Source organism: Bubalus bubalis, chromosome 5 (genome assembly GCF_019923935.1).
Source record: "Bubalus bubalis isolate 160015118507 breed Murrah chromosome 5, NDDB_SH_1, whole genome shotgun sequence".
In the NCBI taxonomy this organism is placed as follows: domain Eukaryota; kingdom Metazoa; phylum Chordata; class Mammalia; order Artiodactyla; family Bovidae; genus Bubalus; species Bubalus bubalis.
The window spans coordinates 18711928-18734220 of NC_059161.1; the positions used below are offsets into that span (position 1 = coordinate 18711928).

General features: G+C 47.7%; 1 long non-coding RNA gene across 2 annotated transcripts in view; it reads right to left on the bottom strand.

Moving 5' to 3' along the window:
* Positions 1-17980, bottom strand: part of LOC123465783 — a 232514-nt gene extending 214534 nt beyond the window's left edge. The window contains exon 1 of one of the 2 annotated variants that reach the window (XR_006641075.1): positions 17778-17980. This is a non-coding gene — a long non-coding RNA (uncharacterized LOC123465783). Of the gene's footprint in view, positions 1-4790; positions 5274-17777 lie in introns of those variants that run through there. The other variant, XR_006641076.1, reaches the window with a different exon arrangement.
* Positions 17981-22293: the final 4313 nt, after the last annotated feature.

Sequence of the window (22293 nt, forward strand, 5' to 3'; positions counted from 1 at the left end):
TGGAGATGGAGCGCAGGATGCGCCACTTGCACCCAGAGCCGCGCGACCCGAGCCCGCACGCCATGGGCGGCTGCGCCACCCAGTGGCGACCTGCAGAATCGGCGGTGGGGCACCTGGCGAAGTTGAGGAGTCAGGGGCTCTCGCTGCACCGGGCCGCTGCAGGGAACCAAGGGAGAGAAAAGGCAAAAGAAACGGAAGGTTGGCGGGTAGAGAGAATAGCTCCAAAACGGCTGGTAGACTCTAGGCCACATGAAGTTAATTCACTTAGGAGAGCAAGGCTGTCGGCAGGGTCCCTTTCCTCCCTTATCTGTTACATACCTGGGTCCCCGGGCTTCTTCTCCCATAAGAGAATATTTGACTGGGGGCTGAGGCTCCTGTCCCCTGAAAACCTGACTTCTTGGCATTGCTCTGGGCTGATGAGGAGGCAAAGAGAGAGGGCATGTGCAGCTCTGAGGCAGAAGCAGCCTCCTTGCCCTGTGGGTGGCCCCTAGGGAACAGGATGCAGGGAGGGTCCAGATTCGACCCCCAGCTCTGACCTGGCTCCTTGCCCCCATACTAGTGGGTGCTTGGATTTCCCCACCTGGAAAAGACAGTGATAAAAATCAACACCAACCCAGCTGCCCTCCCAGAGGGGTTATGAGACCCAAGGTAAGGCTGAGGAAGGCATTTGGAAGAACAAAAGCCTTCACTATTCCAAGTCTCTGATCCTTAATGACTTCTGCATGTGACAGGAGGCAAATACACTTGCTTGAAGGTAAGACCCTTGATCCTGACTATCAAAAGCTTCCCAAAAGAGATTTTTTTTTTTAATTTGGCAGTGCAGGAAAGGAACATGTAGTTGAAATCCAAAATCACAAGGTTCCATATGGGAAATGTAAATGATCAAGGATGTCTCGGGGATTTTTTGGTATTGACTTTAGAAGCCAGCTTACTCTTTAGGAAACCTGTGGAATAGACAGTATGATTTTCCCCCTCCTCAAACCATTTGGAGGATGAAGAAACAGCCAAAAAAGTTAACTATTCAGAACCACAGCAAAGGCAGAAAGAATCCTAGAACCCCAGGCACTCATCTCGGCCTGGGACATCCCTGGCAGTCGCGGATGTCTGGTCAGGACTTGTGTGAACACCTCCACTGGATGATGCAGAGGCATTGTCCTTCTGTGGGAACAAATCTATCTGCTGGCCCCATTCTGATCTCCTTGGACGTGGAGTCCAGGCCCCACGTCCATCGGCCCAGTATCATGAGAACAAAGCTGCCCCCACCTCAGCGTCCAGGACTGGGAGGAAACCCTCGAGAGGATGGAAGTTGGCATCAGAGTAAAGGAGAGAAATAAGAGGGAGCCCTGGCCCCAAATCCCACCCCAAAACAAAGCAGAGAGCCAACCAGCATCCCTCACAGCCCTTACCATGGGAGGCAGAGCCAGAAGACCTACTTTATACAAGAGGGTTGGGGCAAGCTGACCAAAGCCCCAGCACCTGGCAGGGCAGACACGAGTTTGGGAGTTCAGTTCCCTGGTTGATGCATCTCTTAATAGTTCCCTCTGGTGAAGTAAGTCAGAAGGGAGAAAAACAAATATTGTATATTAATGCATATATATGGAATCTAGAAAAATGGTACTGATGAACCTATTTGCAGAGCAGGAACAGAGATACAGACAGAGAGAGTGGACCTGTGGACACAGCAGGGGAAGGAGAGGGTGGGACAAACGGAGAGCATAGCACTGACATATATATACTACCATGTAAAATGGACAGCTAGCAGGGGGCTGCTTTACAGCACAGGGAGCACAGCTCACAGCTCTGTGATGATCTAGAAGGGTGGGGGGGCGCAGTGGGAGGGAGGCTCAAGAGGGAGGGGTAGTATGTATACGTATGGCTGATTTACATTGTTGTTCAGCAGAAACTATTACAACATTGTAAAACAATGATACTCCAATTCAAAAGAATAAAATATGAAGCTCAAAAAAAGCGCCCTCTGATACAGGGTCCCTAAACAGGTCCCCATGGCCCCTTCCTCCCCCGAGTCCTCTCTTCCTAACCAGAGGGGGTCTGACAGCCTGTGTATTTCCACTGCCCAGTGGTTTTGCCCCGATACGTTCTGCTTCTCAGGCTTTCCTTCCTCTTGGCTCCCATGTTGTCATGCAATATCTATTTCTCTTGTGATGGCCTCTCAAAAAGAGCCAGGATCTTTGGGTGAAAACCTTCCTATACATCTCTTCTGACTCCTCTTAGCTCAGTGGGCCGTTGACATTTACTGAGCACCAGTGAGTGTGTACTCAACGGGAGGCAGGGAAAGGGTTCACTCTAATGTCACTGCATCCTGTCTAGAGATTGCAAGTCTGGACCTTGACATGAGGACAGACCCAGACCACCACTCATGCTGGAAGCACTGGTTTCAAATTCATCCAACCAGTCCCTGTTTTTCTCACTGTCTCCATTGCTGTGCTGGGTGTTGAAGGGACTCCAGAAGTAAGAGGAGACATCTCAAGGCTCCATCTCCGCATACCTCCCCTGTTACTCTATCCCAAGGAGGGAGAATGTTCGTCCGATTGGTCAGACGGCAGGTCACTGATTGGCCCGTATTTGCAAGTAGGTGTGGTTTCATGCACTGGAGAAGGAAGTGGCAACCCACTCCAGTGTTCTTGCCTGGAGAATCCCAGGGACGGGGGAGCCTGGTGGGCTGCCGTCTATGGGGTCGCACAGAGTCAGACATGACTGAAGCGACTTAGCAGCAGCAGCAGCAGTGGTTACTGTTCCCAAAACACAGGCTTGGTGAGGGGTCAGGTGCAGTGGCTGGCCTATCCTTCTCCTCTCTTCTTGCAGCCAATCAGTTCAGTGGCCCAGGCTGATGCCCTCTCCCTTGTCCTTCCATGTGGCTGCCCAGAGCAGAGGAAGAGCAGAGATCCAGGGAGAATGGCCCCCAGGCTCAGCCTGGTTGACTCCAGTTTGGAGCCCAAGTCCAGCTGCCATCAAATGTGACTCTTCTTTCTTCTCTGCTCTTCCTCTGACTCTCCTTCTGGGACTTTGTGGATAGTGGCTGCTAGGGCCTGGATCCCCCTGGGTCCTCTGGCCATAAGGCATGTATTAGCTCCTCACTGCTGCCAACCTTGTGACAAGCTCTCATGCCCAGGGAAGATTAGAACTATGCTGTGACACGAGGTAAGAGCTATGAAATAAAGTTTATCAGGGAGTGGGGAAAGGCTTCACAGAGAGCAGAAATGGAGATTGGCCTTGAAAGAGGTATAGGACCCCATAGACATTTGGGGACGTGGGAACAGATAGTCCAGACAGCATGAACTCAAGTCAAGAGTCCAGTTTGATGCTGGCTGCATGAATGTGGACAATAGATGATTCTAGAAAGTTAGGTAGCCCTTCGGGTTGGAGTCCTGGCATGCCGAGTCAAGAATCTCTCACCTAATTTTGTAGACACCTCGGAGCCATTGAATGCTACCAAGCAGGGAGGGCTGTAGTCAGGATGGAACCCTAAAAAGAAGAATCTGCCAGAAGTGTATGGGGGTGCAGGGAGCCCAAGAAGACAAGGGCAGGAGGGCCAGTTGGGTGGCCTACACAGGAACCAGGTCCGCAGAACATAAGGGCAGGGCAGTGGGACCAGAATGGAGGCTCCAGGGCGGGGAAGGGTGAGCACAAAACCCAGAGAACAAGAGTCCTGAGGAAGAGAGAGGATAGGATGCATAGGAAAGTCTCCAGGAGAACTGAAGTGGCTCCACAGAAACCAGGGGGTCAGGGAAGGCAGGGCTGGTCTGCAGAAAGGATGAGCTTGTCCACCTGCCTGGGCCTCCTACCCTCGCCTCCTTCTACTGCCCAGAATACACTGTTGCTCTGTCAGCTGGTGCCCTGGGCCGCTCTGCTGGCATCTGGAATGGCCTTCTCCCCCATGCCCTGTCCTTTCTCCTATTTATTCTCAGTTCTCAGTTGCCTCCGCCTGCAAGCCATCCCTGAGCCCCACCCTGAGGACATAGTTAAATGCCCTCCTCCCACTACCCTCTTTCCCAACACGTGTGCAGGCTGAACTCCATCTGTTGGTTCCTTTCTCTGCTTCCCCCAACACCCTGAAGCCTTTGGAAGACAGGTGTTGCGTTCATTTGACATGTTGGCAACAATGTTTTATTGAGCATCTAATATGTGCTAACTCGCAGGTGCTGAGAACACACTGGGGAGCAAACGCAGCCCTTGCCTTCAAGGAATGCTTGGTCCAGAGCAGGAAGGAGGAGGTGAGTTCAACAGAAACCCGCCACGTGCTCAGAACAACCAAGCCTGAGAGCCGCAACCACTGAACCAGCTCTCTAGGGCCCCCAAGCTGCTGCTGCTCAGCCCACGTGCCTAGAGCCCGTGTTCCACAGCAAGAGAAGCCATCGCAATGAGAAGCCCACACACCGCAACTGAGAGTAGCCCCTGCTCATCAAAGCTAGAGAAGCCTGCTGAAGCAATGAAGATGCTCCACAGCCAAAAAAAATAACATAAATAAATTTTTAAAAAGAGAGAGAGAGAGAGAGAGACCGGTCATGTGAAAGGGGGCCATCTTTTCTTTGACTCCCACCCCTAGCAGGGCTGGCATGGAGAAGACTCTAGAAATGATGATTGAGGGAAGGGACACACAGTGACTTTGAAATGTGGCAAGATATTCAGAAAGCAGCTGGGAACAGGGGCCTAGATCTCAGGAGAGATGAGTGGAAGAGGGCTATTTTTGGAATCCTGCCCACTCACCTGTAAGTTACCTGTGAGTTTCACTACATCTGACAGGGCAAGTGTATGGGGGTCCCAGAGCTTACCTGGATTGGGAAGAAAGGAAGCGTCTGCACTCCGGACACAGCTTAGATTATCAAGGGACCTCTTCTTGAGTCCAGGGATATCCTTGAGCCCAGGGACGTATCCCTGCTCCCACTCAGAACACATCCCGTTTAAGGAAGTGGGACATCAAGTCACCTGCACCCGAGGGTCAGACATTCATCAGCAAGAACACTTACACTATGGAATGTCCCTGCTCAGGGCAGCACTAATGTCAGTTGGGGAGGAAGGCAGGCTGCCTCCGTGCAGTGCCCTGGACAGCAAATCACATCTCCAGACTCCAGACCAACTGGTGAACAGTTTTTCCTCATTTAACACAAGACTTCAGCTCCACCTGAATGCCCATGGAACCAAGCAAATCAAATGTCGATCCCAAAGTGACATCAGAAATGGAAAAGGCGTGTATTTAAAAGGGATAACCAACAAAGACCTACTGCATAGCACACGGATCTCCACTCAATGTTATGTGCCAGCCTGAATGGGAGAGGGGTTTGGGGGAGAATGCGTACATGTATGTGTATGGCTGAATCCCTTCGTTCTCACCTGAAACTACCACAAAATTGTTCATCGGGGATACCCCAATGCAAAATGTTTTTGGTGTTAAAAAGGAAATAAATAAAGTGCTTTTTAAAAAAATAAATGGAAAGAGCCTGTTTTGGGCATGGTCTCTGCTGGTCCCAAAAAGAATTGTGCACATTTCCACTCAGGAGCTCCCGTTCTGGCTCCCTGAGGGCAGCCAGTCCCCTAAGGCTTCATTCACTCCCTCCCTCAGCTCTGAAATGCACTGACTGCTACAAGTGGACACAACTTAGCAACTCAGATACACCGACTGCTTCTCTTCTGAAAACACTAGCAGGTAAACAAGCCCATCCCAGTCATGCTATAGGGCTTGGCTTTGGAGCCTGCTGGACTCCCCGTTCTGAATTTTTCCCCACCCCATCCCAACTGTGGTGCCTGTGACCTCCGGCTGGTCCTCCAATGAAACACCCATCGTCTAGAATCCAGCCACGTCTTTCTACTCACTACTGCATTCACAGCATTCCTTGCCTGGCACACAGTAGGCCCTTTATAAGTATTTGGTATATGGATTCAGTAAACTTTGGCCAAGTATGTCTCCTCTATAAGATACCTTCAGACCTGTCCTTTTTCTGAGGACACAGAGCAGAAACAGCAGTCTGTGCTCTTCCTACCCAAAGCCCTCCCTGCAGACAAGCCAATGTGCTCCAGGGAGCTTCAGAGTGAAACAGAGCAGGACCCTAAGTAAGGCCCTTGCCCCTCATGTCCTCTGCCTGCATTTTGTCTGTGGAAAAACTTGAACCAAAGAAGAAGTTTAATCAGAGAAGTGGGAAAATGCAGAAACAAAGGCAAACAATCCAGCAAGACTAAACAATAACCGTTGAGTCATTAAGCAAAGTCAAGGATCTTTAGTTCCTCCTCAAGGGCTGTAAATAATATTCTGAGCCATATCCTGGAGCTGTCTTATAGATACTGAAACCCTCACCAGGTGGGAAAAGTTAGCTACGTGATGACCAGACTGTAGCCATGACATGCTGCTTAGTCACTTCAGTCGCGTCCGACTCTGTGCGACCCCATAGACGGCAGCCCACCAGGCTCCCCCATCCCTGGGATTCTCCAGGCAAGAACACTGGAGTGGGTTGCCATTTCCTTGTCCAATGCAGGAAAGTGAAAAGTGAAAGTGAAGTCGCTCAGTCGTGTCCGACCCTCAGCGACCCCATGGACAGCAGCCCACCAGGCTCCTCCATCCATGGGATTTTCCAGGCAAGAGTACTGGAGTGGGGGGCCATTGCCTTCTGCGAGCCATGACATAAGATGCCACAATTGCAAGAATTGGCCTCAAGGGAATGGGAACAAATCGACCCTGGAAGTAAAGATTAACTGTACCTGAAATGATCAAGATGATACTAGTCAGAGCACTGTGTGACCAATCACAAGATGACTGTCAGAGCTGACTGTGATGTTTCTGCATTCAGCCCCCTCCCTCAGCCGCTAGAAGCTCTTGCCCCCTGATTGTTGGAAGTGGGGGCAGCAAGTCGGCCTTTGAACAGGAGTCCACTCCCCTTCCTACCCTCAAGCTCTGCCCAGGTTGCTGGCATCCAAAATAAAGCAAACTCCTTTCCACCAACCTGGCCCCTTTATTTGCTTTTGCGCTACAAGCAGCTGGACCCCACTTTCAGTTAGAAGAACACCTGTCCAGAGCCTGTGGCTCCCTCTGCCTGAGCATGGGTCTACACGGGATCTTCTCTAAACCTACGATGAGCACAGGCTGGCTTCTCCATGCCCACTGTCTTCCTCCTCATCACCCCAGCACTCCTGTTCCCTCCAGATGTTTCCAGGAATATTTGGGGCCCTTTCAGAGAATTTGAACAGCAACCTGAGACATTTAAACCACCCAAATTACTTCTGCCTTTCTTTCAGACAATTAGGTAAGACATCTGAATCCTGTTCTCATAAAAAAAGGGCTGCTGCACACTCCAGAGAGACAGGCTTCATAGCCAACGTACCTGCACTCCCATCCCAGCTCGGCCATTAACTTTCAGGGAGATGTCCTCACCTACAAAGTGGGGATGACATTAATAGCAACTACCTCATTGGGATATTATGAAGGTTAAATGAGATAATCCATGTAAAGTACTTAGAAAAGTGACTCTACAATAAAATTGACTTTATGATTATTATCTTTAACTACAATTCAGAAAGGGTCTCCCTAGAGGGTGTTTACTGCTATTTTTATACACACACGGGTTCCCTCTTCTCCTAGTTTTGAATTTTATACACACACTGGTTCCCTCTTCTCCTAATTAAATCTTACCCCTCGGACACCATGAGGCTCCTTCCCACCTCCCCGTGGAAACACCTCTGCCAAATATCATTCTCTTGGCATGGCCCCAAAAGTGATCTTATCACATACACTCTCTGTATCAATCAGCATGGCCTGATTGCTCTAACAAACACCCTCAAAGCCAAGGGCTTGAACAACAAAGGCTTTTTTCGCTCACAGCCCAGTATCATCAAGGGAAGAAGATATTCCTCTCTGCAAAGTCACTGGGGTGCCCAGGCTTCTTCCCAGGGGCTCCACCAACTTGCATGGCTGCAGAGTCCCACCCTGGGTCCTCCGCATCCAACCAGCAGGTGGGAAGAAAGCATGTAGCCATAGCAGGCAGGTTTTAGGACCAAGCTGAGCAGGGGTGTTTATTCCTTTAGCCCCATCCGTTGGCCAGAAACTCAGTCCCGTGACACCACGCTGCTGCAGTAGCAGCTCTGGAACAGTCTTTCTGTGTGTTCAGGAGGAAGATAAAATCAGTCCAATGATCACACTGTTGTTTTTCCTGCTACCTACTCCTAAGGCTTCTCTAAGAGAAGACTTGAATTAAATTTCCTGTAGGGCATCCTCTTAGAAAAGAGGCCTAAGGTATGCTCCACCCGTTTCTACTTAACTCCCGTAGCAACAGATTGGAGAGAAAGAAGGTGATCTTCAGAATGGGACAGAGCTGGGCCAAGTTCACAGCTTTGTCACTTCCTGGGACAGCTCAGCCCTCCGAGTCGGCTTCCTCTCTTACAAAGTAGAAATGGTAACATGAGGTGGTTACCAACTACAAACAGCACTTTATAAGGGCAGCCGTGAGTGGAATTTTCTTTAGCCCTCTTCCTCTTGTTCTCCCATCCCCCAGCCAACACCACACCATCCTCTCCAGGCTAATCAATGTTCCTTGAAGCCAACAAAGTGAGAGGCAGAGCCACCACCTGGGTGGGTGTCCTGGTTTGTTTTTCAGCTGGTCAACCTGGCTGACTCAGCCCTGGGTAGAAGATGGAAGTCAGGATGGTCTGTGAATGTAGTTATGTGTGTGTGCTAAGTTGCTTCAGTCATATCCGACTCTTTGTGACCCCATGGACCATAGTCCTCAAAGTGAATGCAAAATCTAGAAACCCAAATCCCTCTTGGCCCCAACCAATGCCAGTTTGATGCTTTTGTGTTTAGACCCCAACCCCAATCCATCCTCACACTTTATGTTGTGATCCAGATGACCTATGGATGCTAAAAGCCAGACAACATGTGGAATTGTTTGTTTCATAAGCTCCAACAGGCTCTGTCCCTAACTGCAAACCCATTTGGGACATTTTCTGAACCAAGACGCTTTGCACTAACCACTAGCTCCTAAACAAACAAACAAACATTAGAGCTTGTGCTTTGCCCCTCTCTCTCCCACTCACCGGTTTCCTCCTGCACACCTTGCTGTAAAACAATTACTGGGGACACAATGGCACCACCCACCCTGTGGCCCTAATACCACAGCAGTCAGGAGTCCCTGTTCTCCTAGCAACACGAACTGCCCCAGCTGTACGTACTTGGTGCTTGAATTACTCCAGCCAGCAGCTGTGGGTGGGCATGTTGCTAGGAGAACCCGAACTTGAGTTTAAATCTGCAACCTTTCTTAACCGCTGCAGCTTTTTTCTCAGCTACAAATAGACACACACACTCAAGAGCAGGATCTATAGCCCTGGGCCCTCCCCGGGAAATCCCAGCTCAGATAAGATTGTACTGGCTCTTTTTTCCCCCTGATTTTCAAGCTAAGCCAACAACCAGTAAAGCCAACACCAAACAAGCAAGAACTATCCACTGGACTATACAGATTGGGCTCCTCCGACTGCCAGGCACAGTTCTAGGCTCTGGGACACAGCTGTGAAGGAAACAGGCAAGACCCTGCCTCTGGGGGAGGAGATGGTATCTGTCTCTAAACAAACAGAACTCGTAGGAAATATACGAGTGACTATTTGTCTATGTATGTGTATGCGTAGATGCAGATGTGAAAGAGATTTATTTCAAGGATTTGGTTCATTTGATTGTGGAGGCTGGAACATCTCAAGTCTGCAAGGCAGGCCAGCAGGCTAGAAACGCAGTCAGGAGTCAAGGTTGCTGTCTGGAGGCAGAATATCTTCTCCCACAGGGAGACTTCAGTTTTGCAGAAAAGGCTTTTCCACTGATAAGATGCTATCGAGAGTAAGCTCCTTTTCTAAAAGTCAACTAATTGTAGATGTTTACCACAACCTCAGAATACCTTCACAGCAGCACAAGGCTGGTGTGTAATTGAATAACTGGGTACTGTAGCCTAGCCCAGAGGACACAGAAATTAACCATGCAGTTGTGTGTACCTGTAGGGGTGTATGGGTGGTGAGAAACAAGCGCAGTGGGAAAGAAAAAAGCAGAGTGAGGGAATCAGGGAGCCCCAGGCAGGGGGACCACAGGAGACCTACACGTGCGAAATACAACATGTCATGCAATACAGCCCGCATGAAAAGTAAATAAATGAACTACCTGGGCAATGAGCCCAAAAAGCACAACAAAAATCCTCACCTGGTTACAAATCTGTTTAATCATGACCGTGTTGCATAGTAACCAAGACCAGAGGGATGCCTTTTGTGTAACTCCCATTAGTATTACTTAACACAGCCAGAGCCAGCCTGCGAGTCTCCTCCACTTATTCATTCTGCAACCGCAAACCCCTGCAGCCATAGATTCCTTCCCCTTCGGGCCCTCTTGCCGCAGCTCCATCCTGCTGGCCTCCTGTGGTTCCCCCACCCTCCAGCCCACTCCTGCCTCAGGGTCTTGGTCCTTTCTGCTCCCTCTTCTTGAAAGAGTCCCCTCCCAGCCATCTCCTGGGCGTTCTCCCTCACATCCTGCTCAGAAAGGCCAACAGTGACCACCCTGGACAGTAGCACCTCCCTGTCAGTTTCTGTCCCCTGGCCTGTCTTGTCTTCACAGCTCTTATGTTAAATACGTATTTCTCTGTTAATTGTCTGTCTCCTCTCACTTGAATGCAGAAAGGCAGGGACTCTGGGTTTTGTGTGTCTGTGTGGTACAATAACATAAAATTTATCATTTTAAAATGTACAACCTAGTGTCATTTAGTCCATGCACAGCGGTGTGCACCCATCACTGTGACCTAGCTCCAGAAGATTTTCATCACAAAAGGGAAAGCCCCATACCCGTCATGCAGTTCTTTCCTTTCGTCCCTCCTCCATCCCCCCGGCAGCCACTGGTGTGCTTTCTGTCTGCACAGATCTGCCTATTCCAGCCATTTCATGTAAGTGCAGGCATACACTGTGTGGCCTTTTCTGTCTGACTTCTTTCACTTAGCGTGATGTCTGTGCAGTTCATCCTGTCGCAGCAGGATTTCATTTCTTTTCTGGCTGAACAACATGCCATTGTTTGGATATGCCAGGTTTTGCTTGTCTCTTGGTCAGTCAATGGAAGTTTGGATTGTTTGTATTGATACCTTTTGTTGTCATGAGTAAAGCTGCAGTGAACATTTGCGTACCAAAGATTGTTCGAGGAGGACTCTGTTTTGATCATCCTGTCTCTGTGGTCCATGAACAGACCAGGAAAGGCTCAGCAATTCACCGTTATGGACAGTTTAATCCATATTTCAAGATGGCAGGGTAGAAGGACGTACACTCCTCTTCTCCTGCAAGAACTCTAAAATTACAACTCGATGCTGAACAACCATTGACAGGAGAATGTTGGATCCCACCAAAAGAGATACCCCACATCCAAGGGCAAAGGAAAAGCCCCAGCAAGATGGTAGGAGGGGTGAAATCATGTTTAGAATCAAACCCCATATCCACCAGAGATGCTCAGAGGGCTCAAACAAACCTTGTGCGCACCACGACCCAGACACCCCACAGAGACTAAGACAGAACTGTGTTTGAGTGTCTCCTGCAAAGGTATGGGTCAGCAGTGGACTTCTGCAGGGGCAGGGGCTCTGAGTGCAGCAGACCTGGATATGGCACAAGCCCTCTTGGAGGAGGTCACCATTAACCCCACCATAGAGCTGCCAGAACTTACACAGGGCTGGGGAAACAGACTCTTGGAGGGCACAAGCAGAACCTTGTGTGCACCAGGACCCAGGAGAAAGGCACAGTGACTCCACAAGAGCCTGACCCAGACTTGCCTGGGAGTGTCCAGGAGTCTTCGGCAGAGGCGTGGGTCAGGGGCGGCCTGCTGCAGGGTTGGGGGCACTGAGTGCAGCAGTGCCTGCATGGGGCCTTTTGAAGGAGATCACCATTATCTTCATTACCTCCACCGTAGCTTGCCCCAGGTCAAACAACAGGGAAGGAACACAGCCCCACCCATCAACAGAAAATTGGATTAAAGATTTACCTGTTGCGATTCATTTTGATATTTAGCAAAACTAATACAATTATGTAAAGTTTAAAAATAAAAAAAATAAAAAATAAAAAAGATTTACTGAGCATGGCCTCCAACAGAACAAGACCCAGTTCCCCCCTCAGTCACTCTCTCCCATCAGGAAGCTTCCATAAGCCTCTTATCCTTATCCATCAGAGGGCAGACAGAATGAAAACCACAATCACAGAGAACTAACCAATCTGATCACATGGACCACAGCCTTGTCTAACTCAACAAAACTATGAGCCATGCAGTGTAGGGCCACCCAAGATGGATGGGTCATGGTGGAGAGTTCTGACAAAATGTGATCCACTGGGGAAGGGAATGGCAAACCACTTCAGTATTCTTGCCTCAAGAACCCCATGAACAGTATGAAAAGGCAAAAAGATAGGACACTGAAAGATGAACTCCCCAGGTCAGTAGGTGCCCAATATGCTACTGGAGATCAGTGGAGAAATAACTCCAGAAAGAATGAAGGGATGGAGCCAAAGCATAAACAACACCCAGCTGTGGATGTGACTGGTGATAGAAGCAAGGTCTGATGCTGTAAAGAGCAATACTGCATAGGAACCTTGAATGTCAGGTCCATGAATCAAGGCAAATTGGAAGTGGTCAAACAGGAGATGGCAAGAGTGAACACTGATATTTTAGGAATCAGTGAACTAAAATGGACTGGAATGGGTGAATTTAACTCAGATGACCATTATATCTACTACTGTGGGCAAGAATCCCTTAGAAGAAATGGAGTAGCCATTATAGTCAAGAAGAGAGTCTGAAATGCAGTACTTGGATGCAATCTCAAAAACAACAGAATGATCTCTGTTCATTTCCAAGGCAAACCATTCAGTATCACAGTAATCCAAGTCTATACTCCAACCAATAATGCTGAAGAAGCTGAAGTAGAATGGTTCTGTGAAGACCTACAAGACCTTCTAGAACTAATACCCATAAAAGATGTCCTTTTCATTATAGGGGACTGGAATGCAAAAGTAGGAAGTCAAGAAACACCTGAAGTAACAGGCAAATTTGGCCTTGGAATACAGAATGAAGCAGGGCAAAAGCTAATCGAGTTTTGCCAAGAGAACACACTGGTCATAGCAAACACCCTCTTCCAACAACACAAGAGAAGACTATATGTGGACATCACCAGATGGTCAATACTGAAATCAGATTGATCATATTCTTTGCAGCCAAAGATGAAGAAGCTCTATAGAGTCAGCAAAAACAAGACCGGAGCTGACTGTGGCTCAGATCATGAACTCTTTATTGCCAAATTCAGACTGAAATTGAAGAAAGTAGGGAAAACCACTAGACCATTCAGGTATGACCTAAATCAAATCCATTATGATTATATAGTGGAAGCGAGAAATAGATTGAAGGGATTAGATCTGATAGAGTGTCTGAAGAACTATGGATGGAGGTTCATGACATTGTATAGGAGGCAGTGATCAAGGCCATCCCCAAAAAAAAGAAATGCAAAAAGACAAAATGGTTGTCCAAGGAGGCCTTACAAGTAGCTGAGAAAAGAAAAGACATGAAAGGCAAAGGAGAAAAGGAAAGATATATCCGTTTGAATGCAGAATTCCAAAGAATAGCAAGGAGAGATAAGAAAGCCTTCCTCAGTGATCAGTACAAAGAAATAGAGGAAAACAATAGAATGGCAAAGACAAAATCTCTTCAAGAAAATTAGAGATACCAAGGGAACATTTCATGCAAAGATGGGCTCAATAAAGTACAGAAATGGTAGGGACCTAACAGAGGCAGAAGACATTAAGAAGAGGTGGCAAGAATACACAGAAAAACTATACAAAAAGATCTTCATGACCCAGATAACCACAATGGTGTGATCACTCACCTAGAGCCAGATATCCTGGAATACAAAGTCAAGTAGGCCTTAGGAAGCATCACTACGAAGAAAGCTCGTGGAGGTGATGGAATTCCAGTTGAGCTATTTCAAATCCTAAAAGATGATGCTTTGAAAGTGCTACACTCAATATGCCAGCAAATTTGGAAAACTCAGCAGTGGCCACAGGATTGGAAAAGGTCAGTTTTCATTCCAATCCCAAGGAAAGGCAATGCCAAAGAATATTCAAACTCCTGCACAATTGCATGTATCTCACATGCTAGCAAAGTAATGATCAAATTTTTCTAAGCTAGGCTTCAACAGTACATGAATTGTGAACTTCCAGATGTTCAAGCTGGATTTAGAAAAGGCAGAGGAACCAGAGCTCAAATTGCCAACATCCAGTAGATCATTGAAAAAGCAAGAGAGTTCAAAAAAAACATCTGCTGCTGCTACTGCTGCTGCTGCTAAGTCACTTCAGTCGTGTCTGACTCTGTGCGACCCCATAGATGGCAGCCCACCAGGCTCCCCCATCCCTGGGATTCTCCAGGCAAAAAAAACATCTACTTCTGCTTTATTGGCTACCCAAAGCCTTTGATTGTGTGGATCACAACAGAATGTGAAAAATTCTTAAGAGATGGGAATACCAGGCCACCTTAACTGCCTCCTGAGAAATCTGTATGCAGGTCAAGAAGCAACAGTTAGAACTGGACATGGAACAACAGACTGGTTCCAAATAGGAAAAGGAGTATGTCAAGGTTGTATATTGTCACCCTGCTTATTTAACTTACATGCAGAGTATATCATGAGAAACGTTGGGCTGGATGAAGCACAAGCTGGAATCAAGATTGCCAGGAGAAATATCAATAACCTCAGATATGCAGATGCCACCACTCTTATGGCAGAAAGCGAAGAAGAACTAAAGAGCCTCTTGATGAAAGTGAAAGAGGAGAGTGAAAAAGTTGGCTTAAAGCTCAACATTCAGAAAACTAAGATCATGGCATCCGGTCCCATCACTTCATGGCAAATAGATGTGGAAACAATGGAAACAGTGACAGACTGTTTTCTTGGGCTCCAAAATCACTGCAGATAGTGACTGGCAGCCATGAAATTAAAAGACGCTTGCCCTTGGAAGAAAAGCTATGACCAACCTAGGTAGCATATTAAAAAGCAGAGACATTCCTTGGCTGACAAAGGTCCATCTAGTCAAAGTTATGGTTTTTCCAGTAATCATATATGGATGTGAGAGTTGGACTATAAAGAAAACTGAGTGCCGAAGAATTGATGCTTTTAAACTGTGGTGTTGGAGGAGACTCTTGCGAGTCCCTTGGACTGCAAGGAGATCCAACCAGTCCATCCTAAAGGAAATCAATCCTGAACATCCATTGGAAGGACTGATGCTGTAGCTGAAGCTCCAATACTTTGGCCACCTGATGCTAAGAACTGACTCATTTGAAAAGACCCTGAAGCTGGGAAAGATTGAAGGCGGAGGGAGAAGGGGACGACAGAGGATGAGATGGTTGGGTGGCATCATCGATTCAATGGACATGAGTTTGAGTAATCTCCAGGGGTTGGTGTGCACAATAACCAGGGAAGCCTGGTGTGCTGCAGTCCATGAGGTCACAAAGAGCTGGACACGAATGAGTGACTGAACTGAACTGATAGTTTAATCCTCAGACAATTAAACAGTAGCCAAGGTTTGAGCACCTAATGTCCTTGGTGTCCAGGCCCCCTTCATCTAGCCTCTGCCACAGCCCACACCTGAGACCCCCTTCATCTTCCTCGTCCCAAACCCACACTGTCAGTATCCAGGAGATACTCAGGTTCCACCCAGTTGGACCCCTGCCCTACTCCCCAGTGATAAGGTGGAAAGAAACAAGCGCTTCTGAATTCTCATGCCGCCCCAGGATCCCTCCCCCAAAACGAAGCATTATAGTCTTCAGGGTACATCAGATTAGTAGGCCAATAGAATGTGGAAAATTTCTTTGGCTAGGATAAAATCTTAAATTTCACAATTAGGAATAAGAGCCTTAAAAAGATAACACCCCTGTATTAGTTTCCTAGGGCTGCCTCAACAAAGCACAATAAACTGGGCGGCTTAAAGCAAAGGAAACTTACTCTCTTATAATTCTGAAGTCTCGAAGACTGAAAGCAAAGTGTAGGGGAGGCCACTCGCCCTCTGAAGACTCTAGGGGAGGATCTTTCCTTGCCTCTTCCTGGCTTTGGGTGGTTTCCAGCCATCTTCAGCATTCCTCAGCACACAGCTGCATCCCTCCAGTCTCTGCCTCTGTCTTCACCTGGCGTTCTTTCCTTGTAGCTTCACATCAATTTCTTAGCCCACCAGTCATACTGGACTAAGGGCCCTCCCTGCTCCAGAGTTAACGCATCTTCAGTAATCACACCTGTGTGTGTGTGAGTTGCTCAGTCATGTCCGACTCTTTGTGACCCCTACAATCACACCTACAATGACCTTATTTCCAAATTAGGTCACATGCTGAGACACTGAAGATTAGGACTTGAGCACATCTTTTGGCAGGGACAGGAGGGGTACAATTCCATGGATGGACAGCATCTCTGATGCAATGGATGTGAATTTGGGCAAACTTCAGAAGATGGTGAGGACAAAGAGGCCTGGCATGCTGCAGTCCATGGGGTTGCAAAGAGTCAGACCCAACTGGGGGACTGAACAACAACAATAAAATATAAATTCAATCCATGGACACTCAATGTCCTCATCTATAAAATGGGGATAGGGACTTCTCTGGTGGTCCAGCAGCTAAGACTCCATGCTCTCAATGCAGGGGACATGAGTTCCATCCCTGGTCAGGGAACTAGAGCCCATATGCCTCAACTAAGACCCAGTGCAGCCAAATAAATAAATAAAATGGGGATCATAGTCCTTTTGAGATGGCCCGTCCATTCACAGTCCCCAAAATCCTGACATAACTTTACAAAATATCCCTGATGTGGAAGAAATGTTGTAACTATTGAAATGGACATTACGGCTGCAAGAACCTCAGGAGATTCGCTGGGCACCTGGTGTCTGAGTTCGGGGGGATCCATGACATCCAGATGGAGCCTGGACCAGAACCAGCTCCGGCCATCACGATAACGCTAGCACCTGGCCTAGTCCCAGGTTCCTCCCCATTCTCCCCTCCTCAGACCCCCCACCACAGCCCAGAGCGGCAACTGAAGGGGTCTCTAGAGCAATCCTATCTCGTTTCAACACACACTAGTAAATTCATCATCCTTCAAGGAAATAGCTTCCCCAGACACTCTGGCCAGCACCAACTGGTTCTAATCAGGGTTGTGAAAAGCGGTAGGTATCTGATCACCTCCAAGTGGTTCTGTCTTGAGAAGCCAAGTAGAGAGACTGGGGAGATGAGGCGAGAAAAAAACAGCGTTTCTATATTCAAAGCTATCTTAGTATAATGGTTCAGCAACTAATCCTCAGGTTGGTTCTGGGTTGGAGGGTCTTGAGATAATGTTAGCAAAGCACACATAAGGAGCCCTTGTTAATACTAGTTCACTCCCCACTCACTGCCTTTCAGGTGTGGGACCTTGTGCAGGTCCCCCCGAGGTCTCTGAACCTCAGTCTGGGGTCCATTGAGCTGCCTGCTGGCTTAACTACTTCAGGAGACCCAGACGCAACACTCTGTGTGAGGGTCACCTTGAAATGACTGCTTTGTTGTGCTCAGTCATATCTCACTCTCTGCAACCCCACGGGCTGTAGCCCAGTTTACCACACATACAAATATGCTACGCAAAAGAACAATGAGGAATAAAGGAAACAAAACAATTGGTTAGGGAGTGTATTGCTTTCCTAGGCTGCCATAACACAGTCCCAAACTGAGGGACTTAAAACAGCAGAAGCAGACGGTGGCCATGGAAGTCGGAATTGCAAAGGAGTAGGTAACAACTCACCTGCCAAATCAATTAGCCCTGAGAATGGACGGCGCTGGCGTGCTGGGCCCATACCCGGCCTGCCTGGTGGTCAGAGAGGCGTGAGAGGGTCGGGATCAGGCTTGGGGCACTTGGTGCTCCCCCACTAACCAGGGGGTAGTGACGCCAACCGAACCCCTCCTCCGCCACACTTCCCCACGAGGATAGGAGGGCCCGCCAGGTGTGCGCCTTGACGCCTAGGGCGGGGCCACCACAGGTGCAGATCTTTGTGTTAGCCGCTAGTACTCAAAGAACTCTGGAGGCTCAAGTTCCAGGTGAATCGCCATTCAATGTGGGTCGGTCCATCCTGAGAGATGGACAAAGGATGGTGACACTTCCGAAGGATGTGGAATCTAGAAAAATGGTACAGGTGAACTTATTTGTAAAGCAGAGATAGAGACATAGACATAGAGAACAAACATGGATACAGAAGGGGGAATGGGGAGGTGGGATGGATTGGGAGATTGGGATAGACATATGTACCCTATTGTGTATAAAATAAATAACGAGAACCAACTGCATAGGGGACTCAATACTCTGTAATGACCTATATGGGGAAAGAATCTGAAAAAGAGGGGGTATATGTGTACCGTACAGCTGATGCACTTTGCTATACAGCAGATACTAACACGACATTGTAAAGCAACTAGATTGCAATAAAAATAAAACAATAAATCCAGGCAGAGTCGATCAAATATTGTTCTCATGACCTCAAGATTTGTCCAATTCATCTTAAAGAATGTGCCATTACAAATCAAGAGCTTGACATCATCGTCATGATCCTTTTGCTGTTTTAAATAACTACAGCCACCTCTTGCATAATCCTCTTTGCGCTCAACTGCAGGACCACCACTAACCCACACAGCATGATGTACAAATTTAGAAGATGTCACTTTTTTTCATGCTTCTATCAATAAATTTTCATTTATGCTGAAAAAACCCAGAAATGTACTGTCTCGCCTTCTGAAAGCCAGAAGTCCAGAATCGAGGTGTCAGCAGGGCCCCGCTCCCCTGAAGGTGCTCCAGGGGGACTGTTCTGGCCCCTCTTCTACCTTCTGCAGCTCCAGGGGTCCTGTGGCTTGTAAATACATCACTCCCGTCTCCCGTCATCACATGGCACTCCCTCTTCATCTTCACACTATTTTCCCTCTCTGTCTGTCCCTGTGTTCTAAAATGCACCTGGGATTTCAGTTTTCTTCAGGGTTGAGAGACCAACAGCTCAGAAGACAATTGCCATTGAAAAGAGAGTTCGTTACTTGCAGTTCTCCAGAGGAGGGTGGACAGAGAACCCTGTCACACAGGGAAGCCCAGGGTTGGTCAGGAGGCAGAAGGAAAGGATAAAGTGTCTTGTCAGGTAATCAAGTTGTTAAAATGAGGCCAGTAGGGTGAGCTCTAATCCAAGATAATTGTTGTCCTTATAGACCCTATTTCCAAATAAGGCCACATTCTGAGGTACCGTGGGTCAGGACTTTATCATATCTTTTTCACAAGACATAATTCAATCCACACAGACAAAAAACCCATAAGTTTTTTCCATTAAAGGCCGGACAGTGAATGTTTTAGACTGCGAATGTCACAGAAGAGCAGCCACAGACGATATGTGAATGAATGAGCATGGCTATGCTCCAATAAAACTTTATTTACAAATTAGGCAATGGGCCAGACATAGCTCACAGGCCATAGTTTGCCAACCTGTCGGTTAGGAGACAGATTTTCAAAATAAAAAAAAAGGGTTCATGCTGCCTTTCAGAAAGAGGGAATTCAGCCAGAGAAATAAAGTGAAAGTCGCGCAGTCGTGTCTGACTCTTTGTGAGCCCATGAACTGTATGGTCCATGGAATTCTCCAGGCCAGAATACTGGAGTGGATAGCCTTTCCCTTCTCCAGGGGATCTTCCCAACCCAAGGTTTGAACCCAGGCCTCCCTCATTGCAGGCGGATTCTTTACCAGCTGAGCCACAAGGGAAGCCTCTAGGGGAATAAAAGCCATGATCAAATTTTGAGTCCCCAGAAGTGCTAGGGGTGGACTCTAGGCAGATCTAGCCCAGAATCTGAGCTCAGGGACTTGGATTCAAAATGAGGCAAGACAGAGGGCCCAGGAAGATCCCTCATAGGCCCTAGAGGCATCAATCTTACACAAAAACCCAGTGATTTGCCAAAGGACTCAGAGCTACTAGAGGCAGGAGACAACCCAGGTGAGGCTGAGTTTATAACCACTAACTGCATACCTCCCAGACTTCCCAGGCGCTGCAGTGGTCAAGAATCCACCTGCCAGAGCAGGAGACTAAGGGACTCAGTGTTTGACCCCTGGGTCAGGAAGACCCCCTGGTGTAGGAAATGACAACCCTCTCCAGTATTCTTGCCTGGAAAGTTCCATGGATGGAGGAGCCTGGCGGGATAGAGTCCACAGGGACACAAAGGGAGGGACACAACTGAGCAGGCGGGCACACTCCCCCCAGGGTGGGGGCTCTGGCTACTCTAGATGACAAGGCTGTGGGGGCTGGGTATCTAAAGGGCCAGAGAGCCTGGAAGGAGCCAGAGCCGGTGGAGAGCAAAAACGGGTGGGTCATCAGAGTCCAGAGTCATCAGGTTCACCCTTGAAATGTCTTTCCGAAGAGGCCTTAGTAACGCCCCTCCAACAAAAGCAGCTGAGATGGGACACTTGTACTCAGAATTAACACAGGCTCTGTGAATTCTATTAAACATAAATTAATAACTAAACAGCCAGGGAATCAGTTCACCGGGGTTGTAAGGAAATAAAAGCAGAAACAAAGTCAGAATACTAACGGCAAGACACTAATTGTGCTTGTTTGGCTGCACCATAAAATTTCACCCTTATTGGCCTGTTGTCTTCACACCTCATTGAAAATCCATTAAAACAATGGCTGGGCCATTAACCCTGACTTTCAGGCAGAAGCTTCCCTTGGGTACAGTTTTTGATTAGGGTCCCTTCATTAATACTAGGGTAATTACTTGGAGCTGGATAATTGTGATTACATACCACCATTTAAATATGGAGGAGGAGCACTGAAGCCTCCGTCTTTTCTTTGCAACTTTTAAATTTCTTAATTCCAGTGGACTTATGTCCCTCCGGCAAGATATATTGAAACTTGAATTTTTAAAACAAGTAGAGGGCTGACAGCTCAATTTACAGAATTCACCCTAGGATTTCTTAAATAGTGAGCTCCCAGGGCAATCACACTTATTGGATTTACAAATTTTCGATATGCTAGCATCTTTCCCATATTTTAAGTTGAGGGTAGAGGCTGTATTTGAAAAAGAAATACAAGTGCTAATGAGTACCCTAGTGACAGCTGAACAAAGACACGCATTTGTAACAGGGTGGCCAGAAAGCATATTTTAAGGACAATTTGAGGATGTCTCAAAGCCTGGGATAGGGCTGTGACCTGCTAAGACAGCAAGGCAGAGAAGGAGGAGCATCAGTCGGAAAAGGGGGGACCCTAAGACCGGACTGCAGTTTGGAGCTACTGCCATTAGACACCCTTTATGTGAGCACAGAGGGTCAAGCCCCTGGTTCCTGGAAAGGAGCTCTTAGCCCCCCATCCCTCAGCCACAGGAAGTGAGACAAATTTACCCAGCACCACTTCAGCTACTGTCTGTTATAAAGCCCGGGAGAATATTAAAGTCCTTTCCCATAAAACAGTGGCTTCTTTTCTAGTATTTCATCACTTTCCACCACTCCACATTTAAAACCAGCCATGTGAAATTGCTTCCCTGGTAGCTCAGTCGGTAAAGAATCTGCCAGCAGTGCAAGAGACCCAGGTTCAATCCCCGGATTGGGAAGATCCCCTAGAGAAGGAAATGGCAACCCACTCCAGTTTTCTTGCCTGGAAACTCCTATGGACACTGGAGCCTGGTGGGCTAGAGTCCATGGGGTTGCAAGAGTCAGACATGACTTAGCAACTAAACCAACCAATGTGAAATTACAGTGCCATATGCCAGGTATGTGGCATCCAAGTCTGTAGACTCTGTTGAGTAGTAATGACTACTAATTACTGCTAAGAACTGAATTTTGCTAATTATTTACTCTCTTAGTTGTGGTTCTTAGAGTAAATTCAAGGTCACCCCTGTATTCACATCATGCTCACTTGCTTGCATGTCTTTATGTTTTTGTGAGGCAGAGAAAAAGGTGTAGAGTTGACCCACTGAGAGTTGGCCAGTAGCCTTGCCACACAGACGCGTGTTCCATTTGTGACCATCAATAGTCCAAGCTTGCTTGTAGGGTGGAGGGACATGCTTAGCATGTGGCTCCCAGAATTTAATATGTCAGACACCAGTAACATGTGCACACAAAGTCTGGGCCCCTGGAGAGTATGGAGAACGTTTTATTTACAAAATAGGGACACTTGGTCAATCATCTGTCATCTGCTATGACCATCATTCCATAAAAGAATGATTATATGAACAGCAACAGTCAGAAAGACATCCTCCAGGCATTCCCTCGGGCAAGATAGGTGATAATCTGACACTGACTTATCTA